The sequence below is a fragment of the Dasypus novemcinctus genome, chromosome 13 (assembly GCF_030445035.2).
Source record: "Dasypus novemcinctus isolate mDasNov1 chromosome 13, mDasNov1.1.hap2, whole genome shotgun sequence".
NCBI lineage: Eukaryota > Metazoa > Chordata > Mammalia > Cingulata > Dasypodidae > Dasypus > Dasypus novemcinctus.
The window spans coordinates 19,101,321-19,111,439 of NC_080685.1; the positions used below are offsets into that span (position 1 = coordinate 19,101,321).

Sequence of the window (10,119 nt, forward strand, 5' to 3'; positions counted from 1 at the left end):
TCCTGCCTTCATATTTCTGGAGGAAAAGGAGGCTTGGGCCTGTGAGTGCTCTGCAGACTCACTCATTGCTAACCTTGGAACACTTTTGATACCTGTTCATTAGCACCAGCCCTGCTGTCCCTGAGTCCTTGGCCTGAGCACTTTATGCAGCTGAAGGATGGAATTTCATCTTCCTCCTATTACCAGATATTATATAGGTTCTTGGCAATGCTGTAGAAATGAATTTCAAAAGCATGCCAGGGAAGTGGATTTGGCTCAATGGATAGAGCATCCACCTACCACATGGGAGGTCCAAGGTTCAAACCTCGGGCCTCCTTGACCCATGTGGAGCTGCCCCATGTGCGGTGCTGATGTGCACAAGGAGTGCTGTGCCATACAGGGGTGTCCCCCGCATAGGGGAGCCCCATGTGCAAGGAGTGCACCCCATGAGAAAAAGTGCAGCTTGCCCAGGAGTGGGGCTGCAAACACGGAGAGCTGACGCAGCAAGTTGATGCAACAAAAAGAGACACAGTTTCCCGGTGCCGTTGACAAGAAAACAAGAGGACACAGAAGAACACAGCAAATGTACACAGAGAGCAGACAACCAGGGGGGTGGGGGGAGAAATAAATAAAAAATAAATCTTTAAAAAAAAACCAAAAGCATGCCAGGTGAGTTAGGCCAGTAATTTATTCAGGTAGGGAGGGAAGAGAAATGGGAGAAAATAACAGAAAATAACAGAGCAGCGGTTCCAGGTAGAGAGGAAGAGAGTGAAAAGGGACGAAGAGGGCTGATTTACAAGCTACAATTCCCCATTATAGATTATAAATCCCCAGGTTTACTTGCGTGGCCACATGGCAGAGGAAAAAAATGGCAACAGCGGCACACAGAGAACAGGACGGGTCCAGAGGCAGGAGAGCAGGGCGAAAAGCCCGAGCTCTGGTTTGTGCCTGGCTTTTAAACTGTTAATTATTCCACCCCTTCACTAATGGCAGGGGAGGGGTTCCAGCTGTCTGCTGTTTTGATTGATTGCCCCACCCATCAATCCCTTAGTGAGGACCCAATGATAAAGTCCCTGGGGAACATCCGGGGCTTTTCCTTGCTCCCAGGAAGAAGTCTTTGTTCTGGATAGCAGAATCTTGGGGGTGGGGATCTTCCGGCAGCCATCTTGGGGGTTACTGATGTCCACGTGGGCTCTCTGCCAGGTTCTAGATTCATCTATTGATTCCCTATCTTATTAGTCTACTTCACCTCCTTTACCTCAAAAAGGCCCTCCACAGCGTATTAGGGGACAATGACAATCTAAGGACCCAAGGCCTCTGAGAAGATGAAAAGAAGAGAAAAAACTTCCCCCTGCCCTGTTATGACGATTCCTTTGGAAGAGGAAAGTGTTACCATTTTGGTGGGAGTAGACAGGTTCTATATGTAGTCATGGAGTAGCATCTTTGATTGTATAAAAAAATTCATATCATTTTGCACTCTAGGTTTCTCTCCTAAGGACTGACTCCTTCAGGCACTGCCCACAGTCTGAAGCCAGGACCCCCTGTAGGAGACCCTAAAATCTGGCACTCCATCCTGCAGTAATTATGTCTGACCATTCCCTATGCCTATGTACAAATAAAAACATATTTAGTGTTTAAAGTAATCTCTCTAAAATGCAAATCTGATCTTGTCACTTCCTAGCTGCCATAGCCTGTCAAGATGCTATGACAAAAGCTGCACAATGATATTCCCATTGGCTCAAACAACAGGAACTTACTGGCTCCAATTTTGAGGCTTAGAAGTCCAAAATCAGGGAGCGGATATAGTTCAGGGGTGGAGCACCTGCTTCCCATGTACGATGTCCTGGGTTCAATCCCTAGTACCTCCTAAAAGAAAAAGAAAAAAAAAAGGAGACCAAAATCGAGGCATCAGCATGGCGATGCCTTTGCCCCAAGTTCTGCAACCTTCTGGTCCTGGCTGCTGGTGATCATTGGGCTTCCTTGGCTTGTGTCCCTGCTTCATGTCATGTGGCAATGGCAATGTCCTTTCTTTTCTGGGTCCCTTGACTTATAGTTTCCAGCTCCTCCCTGTGGCTTTATCTCTAAAAGGTCTGCACTAGCAGAATTTAGATCCATCCAGATTCAGTTGGCTACACCTTAACTAAAAATAAAGTTTCAAAAGGTCCTCTTTACAGCGGGTCACGCCAGGAATGGGATGAAGGTAAAGAACATGCTTTTTTCTAGGATGCATAACTCAGCCTGCCACACCAGCTGGAGACCCTTCAGGGTCTTCAGTACAGAGCCCAGCATCCTTTAGGCACACGCAGCGTCCTCGTCCCTGCCGGGGCCTCACTAACTTCTGCTTCCTTTCTCCCTGCTCTCTCCCCACGTCCACCCTCCTGTGGGAGGTCACACTCCAGCCGTGCCCGATTGTTTGCAGTTCCATGAAACTCCATGCCCTATCCCTTCTCCTTGCCAGTGCACACACTGTTCTCTATGCCTCAAAGCCCTTTCTGAAAAATGGGGTGAAGTGCCTGACTTCTGTTCTCTTGTGATTTTTTTTTTAAAGATTTGTTTATTTATTTATTTCTCTCCCCTCCCCCCGTTGTCTGCTCTCTGTGTCCATTCGCTGTGTGTTCTTCTGTGACCGCTTCTATCCTTATCAGCGGCACTGGGAATCTGTGTCTCTTTTTGTTGTGTCATCTTGTTGTGTCAGCTCTCCGTATGTGCAGAGCCATTTTTGGGCAGGCTGCACTTTCTTTCGTGCTGGGTGGCTCTCCTTATGGGGCACACTCCTTGAGCGTGGCGCTCCCCCATGCGGGTGACATCCCTGCGTGGCACGGCACTCCTTGCGCGCATCAGCACTGCACATGGGCCAGCTCCACATGGGTCAAGGAGGCCTGGGGTTTGAACCACGGACCTCCCATGTGGTAGGCGGACGCCCTGTGCATTGCGCCAAGTCTGCCTCCCCTCTTCTATGATGTTTACACCCTATCAGCCCTCTCATCACACTGTCATGAATCCTGGTTGACTTATCTCTCCTCCCTACTTGATCATGGACTTAAAGACAGGGATTTCTTCTGACTCATCTTGCAAACTTGACGCATATCAAAAAGCTTGAAATGTATTTAATTAACAAGAAATACTCCCATCTACCATAGAGGGGTCTGGGGTTCAATTCCCAGGGCCTCCTAGTGAAGGCATGCTGGCCTGCGTGGAGTGCTGGCCCATGTGGAGAGCTGGTGCAGCAAGATGATGCAACAAAAAGAGACACAGAGGAGAGATGGTGGGAGACACAGCAGACTAGGGAGTGGAGGTGGTGCAGGGGATTGAGCACCTCACTCCCACTCCAGGAATGTCCTGGGATCGGTTCCCAGTGCCGCCTGAAGAGAAGACAAGCAGACACAGAAGAACACACAGCAAATGGACACAGAGAACAGACAACAAGGTGTGTGTGTATAATTAATTAATTATTTTAAAAACAAAACACAATAAATACTTAAGTGAATGATTGGTTAAATTAATTAGTAATCGATGACTCTTATTGATTAAACTTAGCAAATATTTCTAGAACACTGGTTTTGTTAAGTCCTGTGCTGGGCATGGGAGCCACAAAGATAAAGTAAGCACAGTCTTAAGGACCCTCAAGTATTTCCTACTTGGAAAGTGATACTATCAACTATACAACAGTAGAGAAATACAGACCAAAAATAGCCTTAGGTCAGGTCAGGTCAGTGTTTTCCACTGAAAAGGTTCAGCTCAGGACACGGTTTACTGTTAAATGAGTTATGGAAAAATGCTGGCTTTTTCCAGGCCATGCATTCAGATCAGAAAGAAGTGTAGGGGAAGCAGACTTGGCCCAGAGGATAGGGCATCCACCTACCAAATGGGAGGTCTGCGGTTCAAACCCCGGGCCTCCTTGACCCGTGTGGAGCTGGCCCATGCGCAGTGCTGATGCGCACAAGGAGTCCCGTGCCACACAGGAGTGTCCCCCACGTAGGGGAGCCCCACGCACAAGGAGTGTGCCCCGTAAGGAGAGCCGCCCAGTGCAAAAGAAAGCGCAGCCTGCTCAGGAATGGCGCCGCACACACGGAGAGCTGCCACAGCAAGATGACGCAACAAAAAGAAACACAGATTCCCGTGCCGCTGACAACCGAAGCGGACAAAGAAGACACAGCAAATATACACAGAGAACAGACAACCGGGGCGGGGCGGGGCGGGGCGGGGGGTGGTGGTGGTGGAGAGAAATAAATAAATCAATCTTAAGGAAATAAAAAAAGAAAGAAGCATAGGCTCATCCAAAGTGGAATGGCCCTGCAACTACAGCAGAAGGCAGCCTGCGTGGAACGGGGTTGAGAGTGGGCTCATGGATAGGGTGGGACTTGTGAAGCTCAATTTCCATTCCAGGCTCTAACTTAGATGCTATGGATTTTTGGAAGGATATTTGGTGAGTGTTTCAGGAGTAGTGACAGAATTACGGGTTTACCAAAGCCTTCAGGGCCACCAATGATGCCACCACTAGAAATGATGGTTTTTTTTTTTCAGTTTGCAATATTTTATTACCAATTCATTGATCTCTGAAATTAAGTGTCAAACTCAATTTGCAGGTGGACTATATTCTAAAAGTTTGATGAAAAATTGTTTAGAAGGAAAAACATTTTTCCATTGTAAAAATAGTAGGAATGATAGTCCCAGAAAGCCTATTTAAGCCATCTTATAACCACTATATCCCCAGAGGCTAATTCCTTGAATTAAGTATGTCCTCAATAAATGCTTTTTTAACGTAAAGAAAAAGTTAAGAGCAGTTGTAGGTTTACAGAAAAATTATGCAGGGAAGCAGACTTGGCCCAGTGGTTAGGGCGTCCGTCTACCACATGGGAGGTCCGTGGTTCAAACCCCGGGCCTCCTTGACCCGTGTGGAGCTGGCCATGCGCAGTGCTGATGCGCGCAAGGAGTGCCGTGCCACGCAAGGGTGTCCCCCGCGTAGGGGAGCCCCACGCGCAAGGAGTGCGCCCCTTAAGGAGAGCCACCCAGGGCGAAAAAAAGTGCAGCCTGCCCAGGAATGGCACCACACATGCGGAGAGCTAACACACAAGATGATGCAACAAAAAGAAACAGATTCCCATGCCGTTGACAACAACAGAAGCGGACAAAGAAGAACATGCAGCAAATGGACACAGAGAGCAGACAACAGAGGGGGAAAGGGTTGGGGGGAAGGGGAGAGAAATAAATAAAATAAATAAATCTTAAAAAAAAATAAAAATTATGCAGAAAGTACAGAGTTCCTATATACCCCCCCACGTTCAGTTTCCCTTATTATTAACTTTTTACATTAGTGTGGTATATTTGTTACTATTGATGAAACAATATTATTATTGTTCTGGGGGAGGAGTGGGGTGAGGGGGGTGGGGGGTATATGGGGACCTCATATTTTTTGAATGTAATATTTTTTAAAAAATAATTATAGTATTAAGTATAGTCCATAGTTTACATTAAGGTTCATTCTTTGTGTTGTATAATTCTAAAGTTTTGGGTTTTTAAAAAGAAATTTTCACTGTGGTAACAAATATACAACATGGGATGATGGGTTTTGTCCCTTACCAGAGTTTTATCATGCACTTGTGATGGGGGAGGAGGATGGGATATTTCAAAATAGAGGACCTTTCCCAGCATCTCTAAAATCACACAGACTGAAGGCTAATTGACTAGGAGAGTCTTTTCCATTTTCATTGTTCCCTCAGAACCTGTAGAAGCTACCACAGAGTTAGGTTTATAAGGAATATGGGGAAACGAGTCTACTCAATTGCTTTTTTTTTTTTAGGAGGTACCAGGGATTGAACCCAAGACCTTGCGCATGGGAAGCAGGAGCTCATCCACTGAGGAGTGTCCACTCCCCAGGGAGAGCTGTTTGTTTGTTGTTGTTGTTTAGGAGGTACTGGGATTGGACCAGGACATGGGAAGCAGACACTCAACCACTGAGCTACATCCACGCCCCTCAGTTGCTTTTTTTTTTTAAGATTTATTATTTATTTCTCTCCCCTTCCCTGTCCCCTCCACGTCCGCCCCCACCCCCCACCAGTTGTCTGCTCTCTGTGTCCATTTGCTGTGTTCCTCGGTTGCTTTTAATGTGTTGGCTGCATGGCTGTCTCCAGTCTCCTATCACAATCCCTCACTCCCTTATCATCTGTCACAAAGTGAGGGAAAGAGGGAAATTGCCGTAGGAGAGCCAGACATTAGCCAAGCTCCAGTTAGGACATTCCATTCCAGATGGGGAAGTGGCCAGAGTCAGACCCAATCTGTGGTCTAAGAGAAGGATGCAAGTGTCTTCCGTTCACCGTGAGAGTTTTGGGCACAACAAACGCACGTATTAAGAGAGAGAAATAGTTGGAAAGAGAGAGAGACCAGCCAGTACAGCTCTCTGAAAGGCTGGTATAATTCTGTCATGTTGCTTCATCACACAGGGACCAAATCAGAAGTAAAAAAAAAAAAGGCCAAGTTCCAAAGAAAATAAATGACGCAGGCTCAGTAATGACCTAATTAAAAAACTAGTCTATCTGCTGCCATGTTCTATTTATAGCTGAAATATGAGCATTCCTGACAGGAAATACAAATTACAGCAAACCCAGGACTTGAAGATAGTAGACTCATATCTGCTTAATAAATCATCATTGTGCTCATAAGGTTGGGTATCTCCTTATTCATACGATTTTTTCTATTTTAATGAAATTGTTAGCGCAGTTCTCTTTTCTGCATGAGAAGACGTTCATGGCATGTAATCGTTACTCAGGGATAGAGAGGAGAGAAGGGAAAGGCTCCCTTTGTATAAATTCTTTTGTTAAACACACATTAGCCTCATACGTGTCATTACCCTCAACACGGTTTACTTTTTGTTCACAATGCTGTTTTCTTTTTAAGTACCTGTCCCCAGGGAATGAACCCGGGACTTCGTATGTGGGAAGCCGCCACTCAACCACTGAGCCACATCGGCTCCCCTGAGTTGTTTTTTCATTTGTTTTACTTGTTTTTGTTTTTCTCTAGGAGGCACCAGGAACCAAACCTGGGACCTCCCATGTGGGAGGCGGGTGCTCAGTGGCTTGAGCCACATCCGCTCCCCACAGTGAGGTTTTAATCAGCCATATCATAGCTGTTGTTTTCAGAGATCATTGTAAACAATTCTACTATGTTCCACGGAAATAACCACAAAAATCAAACCAATAAGAAAAAAATCTTTTAAAAAGATCTAGCACCTTATACTAAATGGTAAGAGATAAAAACAGAAAACAATACTGCATGACCAATCAGAACTTCATATTTCTGAAGCCTTGATGTTCAGGACCAGGACCCAACTGCCAAAAAGTCCTCTTATAGCTCTAAGAGCAGTCAGAATTAGTCTTTCAAGGAAAAGGCAAAAATATCTATAGATCCCCAGTGTTGTATTAAAGTATTTTTCTTATAATCTTTTAAAAATGTTTTTTTTTAAAGATTTATTTATTTATTTCTCTCCCCTCCCCCCACCACGCCGGTTGTCTGTTCTCTGTGTCTATTTGTTGTGTCTTCTTTGTCTGCTTCTGTTGTCGTCAGCCGCACGGGAATCTGTGTTTCTTTTGGTTGTGTCATCTTGCTGTGTCAGCTCTCCGTGTGTGCAGTGCCATTCCTGGGCAGGCTGCACTTTCTTTTGCGCTGGGCGGCTCTCCTTACGAGTGCACTCCTTGTGGGTGGAGCTCCCCTACACAGGGGACACCCCTGCGTGGCAGGACACTCCTTGTGCGCATCAGCACTGCGCATGGGCCAGCTGCACACGGGTCAAGGAGGCCTGGGGTTTGAACCGCGGACCTCCCATGTGGTAGACAGACGCCCTAACCACTGGGCCAAGTCCGCCACCTAAAAATATGCTTTTAAGACAAGCTTTGAAGTCCTGATCCTTGTGGCTCTCATATAACTCTATAAGCAAAAGAAGTTCATAAATTAAATACCTCAAGATTACTAGAACCAATAAAATTGAAATGAACAATTTCAATTTAATGTGACAGATGTGACTGATTGGGTTTCACGGTGCAAAGATGGATTCTCATGACTGTTTCTATATTTCATTTGCTTTTATATTTGACTTTAAAAACACTAATGCAGTGCTCGCTTCGGCAATATATATACTAAAATTGGAACGATACAGAGAAGATTAGCATGGACCTTGCGCAAGGGTGACACACAAATTTGTGAAGCGTTCCATACTTAAAAACCAAGAATAAAAAAACTCCACTAATGCTAAGAAAGATTGTCCATACAAATGCATTGCACAAAACAATATAAACCTTAAGCTTTTTTTTTTTTGGCAAGTCCTGGAAAATTTAACTTACATTCACTTAAAATTTTACCGATAAACAATCTTCAAATAATAATTCTATAAAGCTCTTTTGTCTGTTGGAGGATAAGATATTTACACTGTAGCATAATTTATACCCACATTAAATATTACCTAAATCAATTATTGCTGGAATTGGGAAGAAAAACATTTTTCACTGTCGATAAACTGTCTTAGTTGTTGCATGCAATTATAGGACACTTAATACAACCACTCTTAAATGTGGAATATGGTACTGACTGCCAGAAAGGAGGATCTTTAGAATTCTGCTTGCTTCTATTATCATATGCTGGTGTTTATTCCATTCTTCCACTACTTTATTCAAGTTCCTTCAAACCCTTTATTCATACAGTGTGCCATGATATCATTTGGGTTTCAGTTAACAAACTTTAAAAATGCAAATATAGGGCGGTGGACTTGGCCCAGTGGTTAGGGTGTCCGCCTACCACACGGGAGGTCCGCGGTTCAAACCCTGGGCCTCCTTGACCCGTGTGCAGCTGTCCCATGTGCAGTGCTGATGCGCTCAAGGAGTGCCCTGCCATGCAGGGGTGTCCCCCATGTAGGGGAGCCCCACGGGCAAGGAGTGCACCCCATAAGGAGAGCTGCCCAGTGTGAAAGAAAGCGCAGCCTGCCCAGGAATGGCGCCGCATACACGGAGAGCTGACACAAGATGATGCAACAAAAAGAAACACAGATTCCCGTGCCGGTGACAACAACAGAATTGGACAAAGAAGATGCAGCAAATAGACACAGAGAACAGACAACTGGGGTGGGGGGAAGGGGAGAGAAATAAATAAATCTTTAAAAAATAAATAAATAAAAATGCAAATATAGGCATTACAATTTCTTTGCAGAAGTAATCCAGATAATCCAGAGTATACATTTTTTAAAAAATTGTCATTGAAATAAAAACAATATACATAAAAAAACAATTGTATTGCTTTTTGAAAAGAGCTCTTCAATATCAGTTTTTAAAAAAGATCAATAATCTTACTAATAAACAGACAAAAACATGAAAAGGTAAGATACAAAAATTTTTTAGATTTTAATTTAGAAGCAGTTTAAATTAAGGTAAAAGAAAAATCCTGCAACTTTTGTCCTTTAAAGCCAATCATCTAAATATGATAGCTTTATATTTAAGCTAAAATAGGGAATTTGCCACTGAAGTCTCCCAGTGAATTGGATAGCTGCAGAATTAGTGGATGGAGCCAGGGCTGCAAGCCAGGCTTGGGTCACGGCTCCTAACCTTACCAGGGAGACTTAACTAACGCATCAAAACTCAACCCAAAGGGAGATTTATTTATGACATCACAAATGCAAGCAACCAAGGAAAAAATAGATAAATTGGACTACATCAAAATTTTAAAACCTTGATAATGGTTAGACAAGATGGCAGCATAAGATGCTCCAGTGTTCACTTCCCCCATCAGAATCTTTGAACAAATAGCAACCATTGGCAGAGCCATATTTGTCAAAACTCTGAAAACAGTTAAGGGTTGCAGTAACTGGGTAAGCGCCAAATCAAGAAAGAGCAGCTTAAAAAGTGGTAGGAACAGCTCCTGGCACCCTTGCATGTCCCTCCCCTCCCCTTCCCAGTGTGGTGTGAACCAGCCTGCACTCCCACTGTGGGCCCCTAGCCCTATTCCAGAGGGAGCAGAGTAACCCTATGCACATTCTGGGGTGCCTGTACATCGGTGCCAATCTATGTGGCAGCAAGCTGAAAGACTAAACCAGGAAACTCTTCTGCCTCACCCTCCAAGAACTCGCCCTGCTGGCAGAAACAGCTTGCAGACAGCTAAAAC

At 44.6% G+C, this 10,119-nt stretch overlaps 1 non-coding gene across 1 annotated transcript; it reads left to right on the forward strand.

Annotated features, from left to right (window-relative positions):
• The first annotated feature begins 8,084 nt into the window (after positions 1 to 8,084).
• On the forward strand, positions 8,085 to 8,191 carry LOC111766223 (U6 spliceosomal RNA). Its single transcript, XR_002798321.1, has one exon. It is a non-coding gene; the product is annotated as a U6 spliceosomal RNA (small nuclear RNA).
• The last annotated feature ends 1,928 nt before the right edge of the window (positions 8,192 to 10,119 follow it).